This window comes from Macaca fascicularis, chromosome X, assembly GCF_037993035.2.
Source record: "Macaca fascicularis isolate 582-1 chromosome X, T2T-MFA8v1.1".
In the NCBI taxonomy this organism is placed as follows: Eukaryota; Metazoa; Chordata; class Mammalia; order Primates; family Cercopithecidae; genus Macaca; species Macaca fascicularis.
In genome coordinates, this window is record NC_088395.1 from 21,793,098 (window position 1) to 21,813,577 (window position 20,480).

The 20,480-nt window shown below is 37.7% G+C and overlaps 1 protein-coding gene across 2 annotated transcripts in view; it reads left to right on the forward strand.

Moving 5' to 3' along the window:
* MBTPS2 (membrane bound transcription factor peptidase, site 2) overlaps positions 1 to 20,214 on the forward strand; it is an 84,524-nt gene extending 64,310 nt beyond the window's left edge. Inside the window, exon 13 of one of the 2 annotated variants that reach the window (XM_005593164.5) lies at positions 19,236 to 20,214. The gene's annotated coding sequence lies outside the window, so the exon portion shown is untranslated. The remainder of the gene's footprint in view (positions 1 to 19,235) is intronic. The other variant, XM_074029248.1, reaches the window with a different exon arrangement.
* Positions 20,215 to 20,480: the final 266 nt, after the last annotated feature.

Genomic DNA, 20,480 nt, shown 5'->3' on the forward strand with positions numbered 1-20,480 from the left:
AAAAATTATTTTTATAGAACATATGTGATAACATGGGGAAATATTTTTATTAAAAGATAAAACAGGATATGAAACTATACTCACTACATGATTATAATATCATAAGAAATCAAGCAAAATCCTATAAATTGGTGTAATCAAAGCTGTTTACCCAGAAATTCCACATCTAAGATCCTTAATCCTAGGGAAATGATTGGCTACAGGATGTTTTTTTTTTTTTCCTGAGACAGGATCTCACTCTGTCACCCAAGCTAGAGTGCAGTGGCATGATCATAGCTCACTGCAGCCTCGACCTCCCAGTCTCAAGCAATCCTCCTGCCTCAGCCTCCCAAGTAGCTGGGACCACAGGCAGGCACTACCACGCCTGGCTAATTTTTTGTATTTTTCATAGAAATGGGGTCTCCATATGTTGCCCAGGCTGGCCTTGAACTCCTGTGTTCAAGTGATCCTCCTGTCTCAGTCTCCTGAGTAGCTGGGACCATAGGCATGTGCCACCATGCCTGGCTTTTTTTTTTTTTTAATAGAGATGGGGGTCTCCCTATGTTGCCCAGGCTGGCCTTGAACTCCTGGGCTCAAGTGATCCTCCTCGGTCTTTCAAAGTTCTGGGATTACAGGGGTGAGCCACCACGCCAAGCCTGTTACAGGGAAATTAATCACCATGCAAAAAAGTAGAAACAATTTTAATTTTTTTTTAGTAAAAAAGTGGAAACAACTCAAATGTCCAACAACTCAAATAATAAGAGATTCATAAAAATCAATTACGGTACAACAATACAGTGGAAAGATGAGCGACCAATACAATGATATTGAAACATGTTTCTTAACAAGACAACATGTTCATAATATATTAAGTGAAAATTCAGGTTTAAAAGGGTAGACACATTAAAAATCCCTTAAAAGAGTAGGAAGAGGTAAGAATGTGTATGTTTAGTATATAACTATAAGTCCAAAAGAATATTTTCTGCAAAAATAGTTGGTTGTCTTTGAGTGGTAAAAGTATAAGGAGATTTTTTTTTCAGTTTGCTTGTATGTATTTTTCCATATTTCTATAGTAAGCATGAACGATCTGCATAAAAAAAGAAATACATCAAATGTTAGCAATGCCTACAGAATAGAACTATGGATCTTTCCTTATTACATTTTGTATCCTGTATTTTCCTAATGGTCTTTACTTTTAGAAGAAAGCACTATCCGGTGTCTTCCTTAGGAGAAATATCTTGGTTCAGTCACTTTACTTCTTTAAAATACCTGTCTCAGATGGGATAGGGTAGGTTATGCTGTTGTAACAAACAAGTCCAAACAACAAAGATGTATTTCCCACTCATGCTACATGTCCAGCACAGGTTGTCTGGCAGCGCTGACTGCCACAGTGACTCAGAACCTTAGTCTGTGGATCAGCTACCATGTCAAACTGTGCCAGCTGCCACACTAGAGCAAAAAAGAGCTCTGGAAAGTCACACATCAGCAACAAGTTGCCCCAGCCTGAAAGTTACTCTTATTACACAGTGGCCACAATGAGTCACATGGCCCTATCCAATTCATAGGAGGCCAGGACATGGGTAGAACAGATTATGTTTGGTGAACGGCACCTAATTCACCAGCTCAGAACACTGTAAGCAAATGTTGAAAGAACTATAAGGAGACATCAACAAATTTGTAATCACAGTGGTCATATTCCTGGCACCTGCTACTTTAGTCTGTGGCCAACTTTATCTTGTTAGATGCAAGCATTGTAGAAAGCACACCAATGTGTCAGATGGAGACCAGATACCACAAGCAAAACAGGACATGCTTTTTGTGAAATCAAAAACTAACAATGCATTTGTTGATTGTGTGGCAAAAAGAGGATAAAGGAGCATGCAATACATACCTAGGTGACAGCGTTTCACATTTACTAGGTATATACTCAGCTGGGCAAAGAAAAGTGTAGCTTTCATCACTTCTCGGCCTTTTGGCTAAGATCAAGTGAAAATTGTAGCTTTCTTCTTTCTCTCTGACTGCTCTGATTTACCTTACAAGCCCCCACCCTCTAGGTAGAAGTAGGGAGGGGAAACAAGATTGAACTCAATTTATTAACCTCAATTCAATCCCTAACTTAAAATGTCTTTGTAGGCAAATAGTCCCTACTTGGATGACTCAGTTAAGTGCTCAACTGGTAAGAGTTCCACCCCTTCCTCTACTCCTCTCCAGGATGGCATCCGGTGTGTGAGGGAGGGGCGTAGCTTTCGAGACCTCTTAATGGCAGAGGGCAGATGTTAATCCTCCCAAAGGAAAGTAAGATCCAGACCTCCCCATTTGCAGTCCTCTGCCTTCTGAGCAACCTAGCTAACATACTTCCTACCCTAGGACTTAACCTAGAAGGAGGCGATCAGAACAATCGTGTCTTGTGACCTGCCCCGCAAACTGGGAAGTGGGAAGGGGTTAGGGAGTGGGGAGTGGGGAGTGTTTTCCTCTCTACTCTTTACAGCCTGACCAGGCCTCCCTTCTATCCTGCACACAGGCCTGTGTATTGAAAAGGAAGCTTTGTGATTTAGAAATCCCTTTCTTTCTCCAAAAAGCCTGGGTTTTATATGTATTATTTTACTCAAAAGAGGTCAAGAAAATCAGCTTTGAAATTCAAAACTGATGAATGGACTCTGTTCTAGATAGCACCTGTTCATCCTTTCTTTCCTGGGACAATAACCTTAATGACTCTATCAAAAGGCTAGCAGGAAATGGGATTTAAAGGGGAAAATCAAAATGCATTGGTTTAATTATTATAAAAGGTGTTCCTCAGAGGCGAGATTGGAAGAACTGAAGTAATGAGGTATCTATTTTCTTGGGTGTCTTGTGAGATTTATCTCTTTTCTTCACAGAGACAAAGTAAAATTTTCAAAAATATGACCCTAGTGAAAATACAGAATGAACACCTCACTGGTTTTATGCATTAATGAGGGAACCAGTAGGATGGTAAATCTGGCACAAAGGAGAATTCAAAAGATACGTTTAAAAAGAAAAAGCATACCGAAATAAGCTTGCTAAGTTAGAGGCAAAACAAGGCAATAAAACCATAACCTTTGAGGTCACCTCTTCTACTGCAAAGAAATCATTTGCCTCTCTACCGGACAAAAACCTCCAAGTTAACGTGCCTGGGCTTTAATCAAGCAATAGTGCATTCTCATAGAGAACTGAATAATCCTTGGGTGGGCCCTTTAAATGGAGGCCTTTTAATAAAGCTTCAGTCTGGAAATTGAAAAGACAAGCAGTCATTCTGTCTCCTTGTTTCCAAGTGTTAGGTAATTTTTCTTAACATACTCAAACATTGCCTACATCCCACCCACCTTAACACACACAAAACCGATCTGCTGAGAGCTGATGGAAGAAAGAGTTATGAATGGATTAAAGAACCTATAGGAATAAAAGATGGGGATTTAAAGCAAGCACAGGTTTTTGCTTCAGAGACACAAGTGAATGGGTATCTTTAAAAGCCTAAATATGTGATTTTGTTCTAAACCTACATATTTTAAAGATGTTTAAATTACGCTTTCCTTTTAAAATTACCTTTTCCTTTTCAAAATCTAGATAGACTTAACTAGGCCTGAATGAGTCCATTACCAAAGCAGATTAATCTGGTTAAATGAAACCATAGGGGCATGTGATAATTATTTTTCAGTTGTCACAGGTTACATAGGTTACCACAGTCCATTAATGTATGCTAGCCCATTAAGTTACTGAAATGACAAACATTATTGCATCGATAAGGCATATTCAGTTCAGTTGAGATAGAAACCATTCTCCAAATGATAGTAGTTTCCAAAATAAACCTATTTTTAAAAATCTCATAACAGCTCATTTGTAATACAGCTTGCTGCTCAGATGGTTTCTGAAAAGTATCTTCTTAGAGAGAAATCAAAACATCTCATGTACTCCCTAAATATACACACCTATTATGTATGCATAAAAATTAAAATTTTAAATTTAAAAATTTTTTAAAACAAAACAGACAAAAAAAGTAAACAAATATTATAATAGGACAAAGCCTACTCTGAATAGCAGGTCCCCATGGAATTTTGTTTTCTGAGTAGAGAGCAAGATCATCTGATTAAAAGGCTCAAATTCTCTGAAACTTTCTATTGAAGGCTATGATGTGTAACATGAGCACATTTCCGTATTAAGGTTATTCAGCTGTGGGAAACACCAGAACCCACACAAAGCTCTTCCTTTAAAAGCTGAATAAAATCTAAGACAGTGCATGTTGGTGCAGAAATGAGAAATCTAAGTTGTTGTTCGCTGACTGCTTGGCTGTATTTTTTTGTTTTTTTGTTTTTCCTGCAAGAAAGCAGAGACACACATTTGAGAAAGCGTTGTAACTCAAAAGCGTGACCACAACTAAGAAATTTAAGTAACCATGTCACAGAAACACAGGAACATAGATTCTGTTGGCTAATCCGAATAGATAATTAATCATGTTCCTGGCAGTGTGGAATGCAGATTTGCATGCTATTCACAGAGACTTTGGCAGGCAGGCTGAGAGCTTTCTGGAATATCAGATCTGGAGTGTCTTGAGGAACTATTAAGTCAGTCATTCTGAGATCTACAGATTTCTTGGATCAGTAACATTTAAAAATAATGTTGAAGACCAACATGGTATTAACAACTTCTTATTTTGGCAAATAATAATATTGTAAAAAATACTTACTATTTATAATTGCCATTACTTCATAAAATATATGGTTTCACAGACTCTATATTTTTAGGCTAGTTTGTAATTGGATTCGCTGTTGGATTTGGGGGTCAAGATATCTTTAAGTAACTTAACTTATTTCTCAAACCTTTCATTAGTGACTGAAAGGCATATTGAAGTACCTGCCATGTCCAGTCAAAATGAATGTTACTTCCGAGACAGGTGAATGTGACAGAACTAGACTGGTTCTAGATAGGAGCTTGGTTCTTCAGAGCTCTTCTGTGGGATCAGCTTGTCTTAAGGAGGGTTTTTTCAAATGGTGGGGAGATAGGAGATTGAAACATTGACCAAATTCCAACTGTGGCATGTTTTCAGCTTTCCTCTGCCCTTCCTGACCTGTAAATAAGAATTAAATCAAGTAATACTCCCCAAATGCCTATTACAAAGAGTGCAGGGTTAAGCTTTGGGGCAAAATTTCTCAAACTTAAGTCTTCATAAGAATAGTCTGAGAACCTATCAAAAGGCAGATTCCTGGGTCTTAGTGCCATGGGTTCTGAAGTCTGAGATGGCAACCATGGAATCTCAATTTTTAACAAGCATAACGTGATTTTGGTGGAAATGGTCCATGCGTCCCATCTTTAGAAACATTAGCCTACGAGCAAAAAAAAAAAAAAAAAAAAAAAAAAACCCGCTTCCAATTGCTGTAATGACATACTAGGTCATTCAGACCAACTTTTCTGCTGAACATAATATATTAAACATCTTCTTAAAAGCATCAAAAAGCTAACAAAATAGTGATAAATTACTAGGATGTGATTCAGGAAAGAATGGAAATCCACAGAAGTGAGCCTGATATTCTGAACCATTTTTGCCTTCCCATTATTAGCAGATCCTGAAGAGACAACTGAGAGGGTGAGCTGTTTTCTTAGCAAGCTCATGGGAATAGGGATGCAAAAGTCAGAGATCAGGACCTGCCAAGGGTGGACACATGGTAAACCAGTCCTCATCCCATACACATGCACACACATGTTAGGAGGAAGGATGAACTGGAAGTGGCTTGCTCAGAGAATCTCACATCTTGAATTTGGACTAGGGTGATCAACTTGGGCCTCAAATTACTCTGACAAATAATTTTTCTGATATAGTGCCCAGCACACAATCAAAGATAACCAAGACTAATTGGGACAGAAAACCTTGAGCAAGAACCACTAGGAAAAATGAACAACAAAATAGATTTAGAATGACTCCAGATGCTGAGTAAATCTAAATGAGTATTAACTATGTGAAACAATTAGTATTCCCCTGTGGAAATACATAGATGATGATAGATAGATAGATAGATAGATAGATAGATAGATAGATAGATAATTTATTTTAAATGCATGACAATCATAGTATAAAGTCTTGAGAGAAAAATAAATGGAGATAAAAATGTTCTAAATTCTTAACATTATCCAAAAGGAAAGGAAAGGTGTCAATTAAACTTAGATATTTGGCTGGGTGTGGTGGCTCATGCTTGTAATCCCAGCACTTTGGGAGGCCAAGGCAGGAGAATTGCTTAAACTCGGAAGTTTGAGACCAGCATAGACAACATAGTGGGACTCTGTCTCTACAAGAAATAAAGAAGTTAGCTGATCTTGGTGATGGGCGCCTATAGTCCCAGCTACTCAGGAGGCTGAAGCAGGAGAATCGCTTGAGCCCAGGAGGTCAAAGCTGCAGTGAGCTATGATTGTACCACTGCACTGCAGCCTCGGTGACAGCAAGAGACCTTGCCTCAAAAAAATAAGATATTTAGGCCAGTCACGGTGGCTCATGCCTGTAATCCCAGCACTTTGGGAGGCCGAGGTGGGCAGATCACCTGAGGTCAGGAGTTCGAGACCAGCCTGGCCAACATGGTGAAACACCATCTCTACTAAAAGTATAAAAATTAACTGGGCGTGGTGGCAAGCGCCTATAATCTCAGCTATTCAGGAGGCTGAGGCAGGAGAATCGCTTGAACCCAGGAGGCGGAGGTTGCAGTGAGCTGAGATTGCGCCACTGTACTCCAGCCTGGGCGACAAGAATGAGACTCCATCTCAAAAAAAAAAAAAAAAAAAAAGATATTTATAAGTGAAACATACATGCTGTAATTCTAGGGTAACCACCAAAAGAATAAAAGAAGAGTATGTGATATAGAAACTGAAAGAAATTTTTAAAAATTGAATGTAAAAGTCATCAATCCAAAAGAGGGTAAGGACAGAAAGAAAAAGAAACACAAAACAGACAAGAAAAGAAAAAGTACATAATAATAAGATTTTAACACAAATATATCACAATTACATTGAATATAAATGGACTACATTTTCCAGTGAGAAAACAAAGGTTATAAAATAGAAAATAGACAAACAAGCAGTACTACTATGTGTTGTTTAAAGAGACACATTTAAAACATAAAAATAAAGAAGGGCAGAAAGTAAATAAATAACAATAATTTACTCCACAATTGGTAACTAAAAGCAAGTTGATATAGCTATATTAATATCACACAAAATAGACTTCAAGCAAAAAGAGTTCTTAGAAATAAAGCAAGTCACTTCTTAAGAAAAGTTCAATTCACTAGGAAGAGAGAACAATTTTAAATTTGTGCATAACTAATAACCTGACCTGAAAATATATAAAATAAAAATTGAGGCCGGGCATGGTGGCTCACACCTGTAATCCCAGCACTTTGGGAGGCTAAGGTGGGTGGATCACCTGAGGTCAGGAGTTTGAGACCAGCCTGGCCAACATGGAGAAACCCTGTCTGTACTAAAAATACAAAAATAAGATGGAAGTGGTGGTGCATGCCTGTAGCCCCAGCTACTAGGGAGGCTTAAGCAGGAGGATCACTTGAATGCAGGAGCCGGAGGTTGCAGTGAGCCGAGATCATGACACTGCACTCCAGCCTGGGCAACAGAGTGAGACTACATCTCAAAAAAAAAAAAAAAAAAAAGAAAAGAAAAGAAAAAAAGAAAGAAAGAAAAAAAAAATTGAGGCTCATACCTGTAATCCTAGCACTTTGGGCAATGGAGAAGTGAGAATCAATTGAGTACAGGAATTTGAGACCAGCCTGGGCAATATAGCAAAACCTTGTTTCTACAAAAAAAATTTTTTACATAGCTGGATGTAGTGGCATATGCCTTTAGTCTCAGCTACTCAGAAGGCTGAGGTGGGAGGATCACTTGAGCCTGGCAGCTAGAGGCTGCAGTGAGCTATAATGGTGCACGGCACTCCAGACTGTGTGACAGAGTGAGACCCTGTTTCTAAATAAATAAATAAAAATAAATAAAAAATAAAAATTGATAAAAATAAAAATTGATAAAATCAAAATTAAAAGTACATCAAAGAGAACGAAGAAAACCCCCAGTCATTGTGAGTGACATTAATACAACTTCCTTAGTTACTGGTAGAACCAATAAACAAACAAACAAACAAAAATCAAAACACATAGGTGTACTCTACACAGCCACTACAGGTATGACCGTGTAAAACAATAGACAAGGCCAAAGTCCCGGGAGGATCATGTATAAGGGAATTCCTCCCAGAGGGCAGGACCAAGGTCTGACAGGAGAACTTCCTTCACTACTAGGGAGTCTTTGCACATCTTGCCAAACATGATTTCATCCCTTCTATGCACCAGTGACTGATGAGTGCTTTCCATTCTACATTTTCCCAAATAGGAGTTTTCTCTGTGTCTATCCTGTTCTTGCTCTATATGATGTGCCAAATGTTGAGTAGTGCTGGGGAAGTAATGTTCTATTATTATATAGATCTCTGGATCCTGAGACAGTAGATCTAGACCTGACAGAAAAGACTGCACGTTACACAGAGGTGTCAGACTTTGTTTTGTACTCAGGAAATGGATTGTACTTTGAGGGATGAGTGTATTCTGTGTGCATGAATATTAGATGCCCAGGGTTTGGAAGTGTCAGAGTTTGCTAATTGTTCCCTGTGTCCATTTTGCCTTTCTACTTTTTGGTAACAGAGCCCACCTGCATGTGAGCTCATCACATGGCTGCCCAGCAAGACACTACATTTTCCAGTCTCCATGAGGATAGATGTGGTCACGTGACTGAGTCTGGGCCAATGGGATGTGTGTAGCTGTGATGTATATTCATCTCCATAAAGATGAAGCTGCTTACCCTGAATATTCTGTCCATTAGTTGGGAAGTGGCAATGAATGGAACAATGCCTTGGGCCCCAAGAGGGATCCTGAGTATGGCAGAGCTGCCCACCAGCCTAGGTTCCTATATGTCATCATGTGACAGAGCTGCCCTGCAGACCCTGGACTGTTATATTAATATAAAAAAGAAATAAACTTCTATCCTATATAAGCTATTGTGCTTTAGGATTCCTTTGCTACAGTAACATTGCCTGTACCCTAACTAATACATATATGTGTTATGGAGTGACAAAAGTCAGTTGGGAAGGTGAGGGTGAAGAGGAAACACTTGTTGTTAGCCTAATAGTAAGCTCAGGAGTCAAGACTTGACAGGCTTGGTAATGGTGATGGGGTAACTGATGAAATGGCTTCAGCTACCTTTTGTGTGATGTTTATAATTCCATATCTCTGGGCAATTCTCTCCAGAATATCACGTCCGTATCTCTCTTGAAAACAAATAGGCTCCTCAAACTCAACATTTCAAAGCTTAGCTTTCTTCCCCGCAAAGCCTTTCCTTCTTCCTGTATTTTCTATACAGGTTGATGACTGTACCTTTCAATATCACCCTGCACCCACTTGTCAGTAGAAACTAGAATCACCCTTGATTCTTCCTTCATCACCACACAATTTCTCATAAAGGCCATCTACTTCTGTTCTTTTTCCTCTATTCTCATCGCCGGTGCGTTAATTCAAGTCTTCATTATCTCTTACTTCAAATGTTGCAGTAATCTTTCTTTTTTTCTATTTCTTTTTCTTCTTTTTTTCAGCATTCTTCCTTCTAGCTGATCTCTCTGATTTCAATCTCCCCCATGCCTCATACTGCTCTCTCTTTTTCCAAATAACAAATTTGACCATGTCACTTACCCTGTTTAGACATCTTCTTCAATTTCTCAGTTTTCTTTTTTTGAGATGGAGGAGTCTCATTCTGTCACCCAGGCTAGAATGCAGTGGCGCCATCTCGACTTACTGCAGCCTTGACTTCCCAGGCTCAAGTGATCTTCCCACTTCAGCCTCCCTAGTAGCTGGGACCACAGGCACATGCCACCATGCCAACTAATTTTTTGTATTTTTGATAGAGATGGGGTTTTGCCATGTTGCCCAGGCTGGTCTCAAACTCCTGAGCTCAGGCGATCCGCCCGCCTCAGCCTCCCAAAGTGCTGAGATTACAGGCGTGAACCATCGCACCTGGCCATCTTCTCCAATTTATTTTAAGCTAAGGAGCCTGGACTGGTCCCCTTTGAACCCTTATCAAGCCCCTCAGTACACTGTGGGCCCTGGGCACAATGAGCCTTTATAGACAATGTTCTCTCTGCCTGGAACACTTTTATCCTGTCTTCATTTAACAGACTCCTACTCTGCCTTCAAAACCCAGTTTAAACATGATTCAGTGAAATATCTTCTCAGGCCAGGCACGGTGGCACACTCCTGTGATCCCAGTACTTTGGTAGGCCAAGGCAGAAGGATACTTAAGCCCAGGAGTTTGAGACCATCCTGGGCAACATAGTGGGACCCCATCTCTACAAAAAATTTAAAAATTAGCCAAGCATGGGGGTGCATGCCTGTAGTCCCAGCTACTGGTGAGGCTGAGGCAGGAGGATCACTTGAGCCCAGGAGATCAAAGCCGAGGGGAGCTGTGAGCATGCCACTGTACTCCAGCCTGGGAGACAGAATAAGACTCTGTCTCAAAAAGAAAGAAAAAAAGAAAGATGAAAGAAAGAAAGAAAGAAAGAAAGAAAGAAAGAAAGAAAGAAAGAAAGAAAGAAAGAAAGAAAGAAAGAAAGAAAGAAAGAAAGAAAGAAAGAAAGAAAGAAAGAAAGAAAGAAAGAAAGAAGAAGAAGAAAGAAAGAAAGAAGGAAAGAAAGAAAGAAAGAAAGAAAGAAAAAGAAAGAAAGAAAGAAAGAAAGAAAGAAAGAAAGAAAGAAAGAGAAAAGAGAAAGAAAGAAAAGAAGGAAGGAAGGAAGGAAGGAAGGAAGGAAGGAAGGAAGGAAGGAAGGAAGGAAGGGGAAGGAAAGATCTTCCCAGAATCCCCTGGTTTAGTTGTTTAGCTATTCCCACCTCAATATTTGATACATGAATGAATGAATTAAAGATACAACATTAAGAACCAAATCCCAAAGAACACATCCGGCAGAAAGAAAAAAAATGTAAAAAGTATAGAAATTTACCACTGGAAAGGGAACTTACAGATTGTAAAGATCATCTAATTGTGTTTACAGATGAGGTTCAGAGATATTACGTGACTATCTCAGGATCAGACAGGGTCTGACTATGCTGCCCAGGCTGAAATGCAGTGGCTATTCACAGGCACACAGCACACTACAGCCTCAAGCTCTTGGGCTCAAGCAATGCTTCTGAGTTGCTGGCACTGCAGGTGCACATCATTGTGCCTGGCTCTTCTTGTACTATTTTTTTCTGTATTTTGCTGTGAATGCATTAGAGAATAATTTTAATAGAAGGATTTATTTGAAAAGTTGAATTTAAAGGTTCAATGATTCAGCTTGCCAACAAAGTTTCACTTCAAATCAAATATGAAAGGATCAAAATGTCAGCGTGATCTTGTCACAAAGATAATTATCTAAGTTACAAGCCATTCTCCCAGAGAGACTAATAGAAACCCTGTGTACACACCAATGTAGACATTGAAAACAAGAGATGATCCAGTTCAAGGATTCTAAACACTTTTTTTTTTTTTTTTTTTTTACCTAGGAGCCCTTTGGCAGGCTGGCTTCTCAGAATAATGCTTTTGAATGCATAAAACATCACACATAGGAATACAAAGGAAATCAGTTATATTGAAAATATGCCTATCAAAATAGTAAATACTATGAATGTGTGATATAGCATTATATATGTTTCTTCATTTAATCTATTAATTAACAACATCTATCAGGAGTCTAATTTTGAAGTGGTAATAAGTATAAATGATATTTCAAGATATATGCAACAATTGTCATGTGATACAAAAATATTTCTGATTTCTATTAATGACAAATCACAGGTTCTGCTAGCATGACTATGGTTTAATGCTTGTATTTGCAGTTAAATAAAACACATGCTTTTGTTAGAGATTACTGAAAATAAAAAGGAAATGTTTTTCTCTTTCAAGTTCACTGATACACTAAACCCCAAGTTAAGAATCCCTGGGTTAGTTCAATCCCTCATTTTAAAAGTAAGGGATCTTTTGTCTGAGATATGTAAAAGTAGGCCAAATAAAAATAATTCAGAGAAAACCATTGATGGGTCTATGAAGTTGGCCTTTTTCAACTCAGCACAGTTCCCTTAAGGAGCTTGGGTTTAAAAACAAACAAAAATTCTTGAAAAGGGAGGTTGTTTTTATATAATTTCTGCTTTCTGCTCAGTGTTCCTGGTCCCTAAGTCCTGCTTGGTACAAAGGCCCTTGAACTAGGGGAAAGGACGTGTAAGAACTAAACTGAAATTAGTATCTCAACATATTATCCTGCCACCGTACTAACAACAAGAAAGATGACACAATTAATTTTTGAAGAAATGTCAACAATAAGAGGTGTCCAAAAATGCCCTGTTAAAGAACAGAATGACCAGCCTGGAAATGAACTAATACTGTACAGGGATTTGGGGCAGCTGGATCTTTCAAACCTTTGTGATTGTAGCTCACAGTAAAAAATAGACTTTTCATTGAGACCCATCACTCGCATGCATGTATATACATACATGTGATTCAAACAAAAGTTTCCCCAAACAGACTTGCCTTAATAAGTGATGAGACCCACTGATAGTTTTTGTTTTATTCCTTTCCATTTCATTCAAAAAATGCTAGTCAGTGACTCACTATTCGGGAGCAAGGATTGGGTTACAACCCATAGTTGCATAAATATTGGACTGGATGAACTTCAAGGACTCTCAAATTCTAAGATTCTATGATGTGTGAGTGGATCATATAAATGAGTACAGTATTGCAAGGGGTGGTAAATGTTTTTAAGAAATGCTATTCTTACTTTATTTTTTATTTCCAACTCTTCATTTTGAAACATTTCAAAACTACAGGAAAATCAGAAGCATGGCAAAATAAATGCCCTATCTAGTTCACCAAGATTGACATGTATTTTATTACATTAGCTTTTTCTCTCTCACTGAACACACACACATAGGTATTTAAATATATATATATATATATTTTTTTTTTTTTTTTTTTTTGAGACAGAGTCTCGCTCTGTAACCCAGGCTGCAGTGCAGTGGCACGATCTCGGCTCACTGCAACCTCCACTTCCAGGTTCAAGCGATTCTCCTGCCTCAGCCTCCCGAGTACCTGGGATTACAGCATGCGCTGCCACACCCGGTTAATTTTTGTATTTTTAGTAGAGACAGGGTTTTACTATGTTGGTCAGGCTGGTATCGAACTCCTGACCTCAAGTGATCCACCAGCCTTGGCCTCACAAAGTACTGGGATTACAGGCGTGAGCCACTGTGCCCAGCTGGTATTTAAGTCTATTCTTATTATTTTTGTTAAACCATTTGAAAATAAGTTGCAACATTGTGATACTGAATCTTGAAGTATAATACTTTAGTCTTTACTTCTTGAGAACGGGGATATTTTTCTGCAAAGCCACAATATTATTGTCATATCCAAGAAATTTAGCATTAATGCAACAATATTATCTAGTATACAGATCACATTCACATTTTCCCAATTGCTCCAAATGTCCTTTATAACTGTTTTTCTATCCAATCAAGAACTATGCAGTACACTTGTTATTTCTCATTAGTATCCTTTCATCTTAGTTCTTCATGACACTGAGTTTTTTTTTTTTTTTTTAATAGGCTTTTGGGGAACAGGTGGTGTTTGGTTAAATGCATAAGTTCTTTAGTGGTGAGTTCTGAGATTTTGGTGCACCCAGCAGTGTACACTGTATGGAATGTGTAATCTTTTATCCCTCACCTCCCTCCCACTTTCCCCCTCCGAGTCCCCAGAGTCCATTGTATCATTCTTACTCCTTTGTGTCCTGGTAACTTACCTCCCATTTATAAGTGAGAGCATGCCATGTTTGCTTTTCCATTCCTGAGTTACTTCACTCAGAATAACACTCTCCAATTCCATCCAGGTTGCTGTGAATGCCATTATTTCATTCCTTTTTATGGCTGAGTAGTATTGCATTATATATATATAATATATATAGGTAATATATAATATATATTATATATACATATGTATGTTATAGATATGTTATATATATGATAACATATTATATTATACATGTTAACATATGATATGATATCATATATGTATATCACATTTTCTTTATCCACCTGTTGGTTCGTGGGCATTTTGGACTGGTTCCACATTTTTGCAATTGCGAATTGTGCTGCCATAAACATGCGTGTGCAAGTATCTTTTTCGTATAATGACTTTCTTTCATCTGGGTAGATACCCAGTAGTGGGATTTCTGGATCAAATGGTAGATCTACTTTTAGTTCTTTAAGGAGTCTCCACACTGTTTTTCATAGTGGTTGTACTAGTTTACATTCCCATCAGCAGTGTAGAAGTGTTCCCTTTTCACCACATCCGTGCCAAAATCTATAATTTTTTGATTTTTGATTATGGCCATTCTTGCAGGAGTAAGGTGGTATCTCATTGTGGTTTTGATTTGCATTTCCCTGATCATTAGAGATGTTGAGCATTTTTTCATATGTTTGTTGGCCATTTGTATATCTTCTTTTGGGAATTGTCTATTCACGTCCTTAGCCCACTTTTTGATGGAATTGTTTGGTTTTTTTCTTGCCGATTTGTTTGAGTTCCCTTTAGATTCTGGATATTAGTCCATTATCAGATGTATAGGTTGTAAAGATTTTCTCCCACTCTGTGGGTTGTCTGTTTACTCTGCTGATTATTTCTTTTGCTGTGCAGAAGCTTTTTAGTTTAATTAAGTCTCATCTATTTATCTTTGTTTTTGTTGCATTTGCTTTTGGGTTATTGGTCATGAAGTCTTTGCCTAAACCAATGTCCAGAGTTTTTTTTCCGATGTTGTCTTCTAGAATATTTATGGTTTCAGGTCTTAGATTTAAGTCTTTGATCCATCTTGAGTTTATTTTTATATAAGGTGAGAGATGAGAATCCAGTTTCATTCTTCTACATGTGTCTTGCCAATTATCCCAGCACCATTTTTTGAATATGGTGTCCTTTCCCAACTTTATATTTTTGTTTGCTTTGTCAAAGATCAGTTGGAGGCCAGGCACCATGGCTCATACCTGTAATCCCAGCATTTTGGGAGGCTGAGGCAGGGGCATCACTTGAGGTCAGGAGTTCATGACCAGCCTGGCCAACATAGTAAAACCCCATCTTTACTAAAAAATACAAAAATTATCCAGGTGTGGTGGCAAGTGCCTGTAATCCCAGCTACCTGGGAGGCTGAGGCAGGATAATAGTTTGCACCCAGGAGGCGGAGATTGCAGTAAACCGAGTTTGCACCACTGCACTCCAGCCTGGACAGACAGAGTGAGACTGTCTCAAAAAAAAGATCAGTTGGATGCAAGTATTTCACTTGATTTTGGGGTTGTCTATTCTGTCCATTGGTCTATGTGCCTGTTTTTATACCAATACCATGCTGTTTTGGTGACTATGGCTTTATTGTATAGTTTGAAGTCAGGTAACATGATGCCTCCAGATTTGTTCTTTTTGCTTAGTCTTGCTTTGGCTATGTGGGCTCTTTTTTGGTTCTATATGAATTTTAGGATTATTTTTTCTAGTTCTGTGAAGAATGATCATGGTATTCTGATGGGGATTGCATTGAATTTATAGATTGCTTTTGGCAGTATGGTCATTTTCACAATATTGATCCTACCCATCCATGAGCATGGGATGTATTTCCATTTGTTTGTGTCATCTATGATTTCTTTCAGCAGTGTTTTGTAGTTTTCCTTGTAGAGGTCTTTCACCTCCTTTGTTAGGTATATTACTAAGTATTTTATTTTGTGCAGGGGCAGCTATTGTAAAAGGGGTTGAGTTCTTGATTTGATTTTCAACTTGGTTGCTGTTGGTGTATAGCAGTGCTACTGATTTGTGTATATTACCTGCATCTCTGGTATGAAACCCACATGATTATGGTGGGTTATCTTTTTAATATGCCACTGGATTCAGTTAGCTAGTATTTTGTTGAAGATTTTTGCATCTATGTTTATCAGAGATATTGGTCTGTAGTTTTCTTTTTTCGTTATGTCCTGGCTTCATAGAATGATTTAGGGAGAATTCCATCTTTCTCTATCTTGAGGAATAGTGTCCATAGGATTGGTACCAATTCTTCTTTGAATGTCTGATAGAATTCAGCTGTGAAACCATCTGGCCCTGGACTTCTTTTTGTTGGAAATTTTTTTATTACCATTTCAGTCTTGCTGCTTGTTACTGGTCTGTTCAGCATTTCAATTTCTTCCTGGTTTAATCTAGGAGGATTGTATATTTCCAGGAATTTTCACATCTCCTCTAAGTTGTCTAGTTTGTGCCCATAAAGGTGTCCCTAGTGGCCTTAAATGATCTTTTGTATTTCTGTGGGGTCGGTTGTAATATCTCCCATTTTTTTCTAATTGAGCTTATTTGGATCTTCTCTCTTCTTGGTTAATCTTGCTAATGGTCTATCAATTTTGTTTATCTTTTCAAAGAATCAGCTTCTTGTTTCATTTATCTTATGTATTTTGTTTGTTTGTTTCAATTTCATTTAGTTCTGCTCTGATCTTTACTATTTATTTTCTTCTATTAGATTTGAGTTTGGTTTGTTCTTGTGTCTCTAGTTCCTTGAGGTGTGACCTTAAACTGTCTATTTGTGCTCTTTCAGACTTTTTGATGTAGGCATTTAATGCTATGAACTTTCCTCTTAGCACTGCTTTTGCTGTATCCCAGAGGTTTTGATAGGTTATGTCACTATTATTGTTCAGTTCAAAGAATTTTTTAATTTCCATCTTGATTTCATTGTTGACCCAATGATCATTAAGGAGCAGGTTATTTAATTTCCATGTATTTGCGTGGTTTTTAGGGTTCCTTTTGGAATTGATTTCCAATTTTATTCTACTGTGGTCTGAGAGGCACTTGATATAATTCTGATTTTCCTAAATGTATTGAGACTTGTTTGTGGCCTATCATATGGTCTATCATGGAGAATGTTCCATGTCATGATGAATAAAATGCATATTCTGCAGTTGTTGGGTAGAATGTTTTGTAAATATCTGTTAAGTCCATTTGTTCTATAGTATAGTTTAAGTCCATTGTTTCTTTTTTAACTGTCTATCTTGATGACCTGTCTAGTGCTGTCAGTGGAGTACTGAAGTCCCCCCGACTATTATTGTGTTGCTGTCTATCTCATTTCTTATGCCTACTAGTAATTGTTTTATAAATTTGGGAGATCCAGTGTTAGGCACATATATATTAGGATTGTGATATTTTCCTGTTGGACTGGTCCTTTTATTATTGTGTAATGTCCCTTTTGTCTTTTTTAACTGTTGTTGCTTTAAAGTTTGTTTTGTCTGATATAAGAATAGCTACTCCTGCTCGCTTTTGGTGTCCATTTGCATGGAATATCTTTTTCCATCTCTTGCACTATCTTGGATGTCCAGTCCAGTTGAGTCCAACTGACTCCAGCCCCGGCTGCCATCTTATTATGCTGGATGAGAGACCCTGCTTAGCTGAACCCAGTCAACTCACAGAACAGTAAGAGATAATAATAATTCAAAAAACATTTATTGACATAATTTCAGACTTAACCAAAAATTTGCAAGAATAGTACAATGAATTTTCAGATATCCAGAGTCCCCAATGTTAATCCTTTCCTATATTTGCTTTATTCTTCTCTCTCAATCTCTGTCCACCTATCATCTATCTATCTCTACCCATATTTCACTCTTATCAAAAATAGTTCATTAACATTAATACAATACTATAGTCTGACCTATATACCTGATTAAGTTTCACCAATTGTCCCAATAATATCTTTTATAGCAAAACAAAAAACAAAAACTTCTAAAATATGTGTTGCTTCAGTTATTATGTCTCTTTGGTTTTCTTTCATCTAAAATAATTCCTGAGTCTTTGTTTGTATTTCATGACATTGACATTTTTTTAAACATTCAGGCCAGTTTTTCTGTAGATTGTCCTTCACTTTCAGTTTGTCTGATGTTCCTCGTGACTAGATTTAGATTATTCAGGAATCCCTCAGAATCGATGCAGAGTCCTTCTTAGTGCCTCATATCAGGAGGCACATGCTGTCAATTAGCTCCATTACTGACAATGTTAACTTTGATCATTTGGCTTAGTTGGTAACTATCGGCAACTGTAAATTTACTGCTTTTCCCTTTGTAATTAGTAAATGCTTTCTGGAGAGATACTTTATGACTCTGTAAATGTCTTCTTACTACTCAAACTTTCACTCGCTGGCTTTAGCATCCATTAATGATTCTTGCCAGAATCAATTATTATTATAATGGCCACCAAATAGTTATTGTCATATTTCCATTATTCTTTCTACATTTATAATTTGGCTTTCTACTGTAAGGAAGATCTTTCCCTTCTTATTTGTTTGCTTGTTTGTTCATTTAAGTGTGGACTGATGGATTCTCACTTTATTCAATAAATTATAACTCTTAATACTAGTATTTGCTTTCATGCTCAAATTGTTTCAGAGTTGACCAGTGGGAGTTCTTCAAGCTGGCTCCTGTGGCCTTTTAACATGTCTCCATTATATCTTGAGTGCTCCTCTACTTTTTAACACAAGATGATTCAGGCTCATCTTGTATTTTCCTTGCCCTAGCTCTGATTCCTTTTAGTGGAGAATGTTATGTAGAAAGCAAGATCTAGGTGCTGGGTATGTTTATCATTACTGAGGTATCATTGCTTCTAAAGCCTGTCAACAGACAGAGCTGGGAAAGAGATGTCTGTATGTACATATTTGCACATACATATATGTGTACACACACATGCATTTACATATGTATTCAATATATATACATATATCTATATTCATTTCTATATCTAGCTATCTATATTGATCTACATATATATACACATAATATATAGTCATGACTTCCCAATGATACCTCCAGCTCCAATCCAACACAGTGACATTCAATCTGTTCTTCCCACTTTCCATAATTGTAACTGCCTTCCCCAATAATGAAAAAACTGGATCCCATTATCCACAATGTATTTACTTATTTGCTTAACCCTAGACCATATTGAAAGTAGTTTCAGAATTGTGAATTTATGCCTATGCCAAAATAAGCTTTCTGACTAGAGTTCATTATTTGTTTAAAGTTCTTTGAGGGCATGTGGTCCGAATTCTAAAAGTTACTTGGATTAATGCCCCCTTTACAGTGTGATTATGTTTTTATTTGAGAAATGCATCAGTTCACTTGTTTCTGTTTGTATTCAATTTTAAGGTCCTCCGATTGTTATTTTAAGCCACTATGGCTTATCATGCGACAATGGATAACTCTGACACCACTGCATCACATCAGGAGGCATATGATGTCAATTATTAGTGATGGAAGTTGGATCGTATAGATAAGCTCTTATCTAGCCAGACCTCTCCGTTATAATTAATAAGTAATCTGTGGGGTGTCTTACTCTATTTTTAAAGTAATTCTTGCTATATGAACTTAAACCACCATAACTACCACGATTGAGGGACCCTAAGTCAGATTTACATTTGACTTACAGATTACATCCTATGTATACCATAGGAATACAGACAGAAGGAAGAGCATCTATTGATGGATTACCCAGTGGGTGGGGTCCACAGCTGGCAAGAAGGTGGATATCCAGCTTTGATGAAAACATTGGATTCTACTTGTAGTTCAACAGCACTTAAAACAGAATGCTACACACTCTGTGTAGGTTTGCCAAGTTGTGATTTGGATCCCAAGTCATGAGATGAAGGAAGGAAGGAAGGAAGGAAGGAAGGAAGGAAGGAAGGAAGGAAGGAGAGAAGAGAAGAGAAGAGAAGAGAAGAGAAGAGAAGAGAAGAGAAGAGAAAAAGAAAGAAAGAAAGAAAAAGAAAGAAAGAAAGAAAGAAAGAAAGAAAGAAAGAAAGAAAGAAAGAAAGAAAGAAAGAGAAAGGAAGAAAGGAAAGGAAAGGAAAGGAAGCAGAGGAAGAAAGAGAGAGAAAGAAAGAAAGAAAGAAAGGGAAAGAAAGAAAGAAAGAAAGTCTTTTTATTTTAGGTTTTTCGTATGGAGTTAGAATTGGGTGCCTGCTAAGAAAGAAGTCTGTAAAGAATGCTGCTTCTCTTTTTAACAATAATGCATTGATTTTCTAGCTAGGATAAACATCCTACTGTATAAAACTAGTCGAGTCTATGTTGCCCTCTTGGTTCCATGTCTTTTAATTTCTGTCTTTAAATATATTATTTGATCATATTCAAGTGATTGAATCACAGTCCTCTTATATTCCAAATGCACAGATGTTCGTGGCTATATTCCCAGTGCCTAAGATGGGACACAAAGTATGACTGAGTGGGAATTCCTTTTTTTGTTTGTTTGTTTTTTTGAGATAGGGTCTCACTCTGTAGCCCAGGATGGAGTGCAGTGGCGTGATCACAGCTGACTGCAGCCTCAGACTCCCAGGATCAAGTGAGCCTCCCACCTCAGCCTCCTGAGTAACTGGGACCACAGGAGTACACCACCAT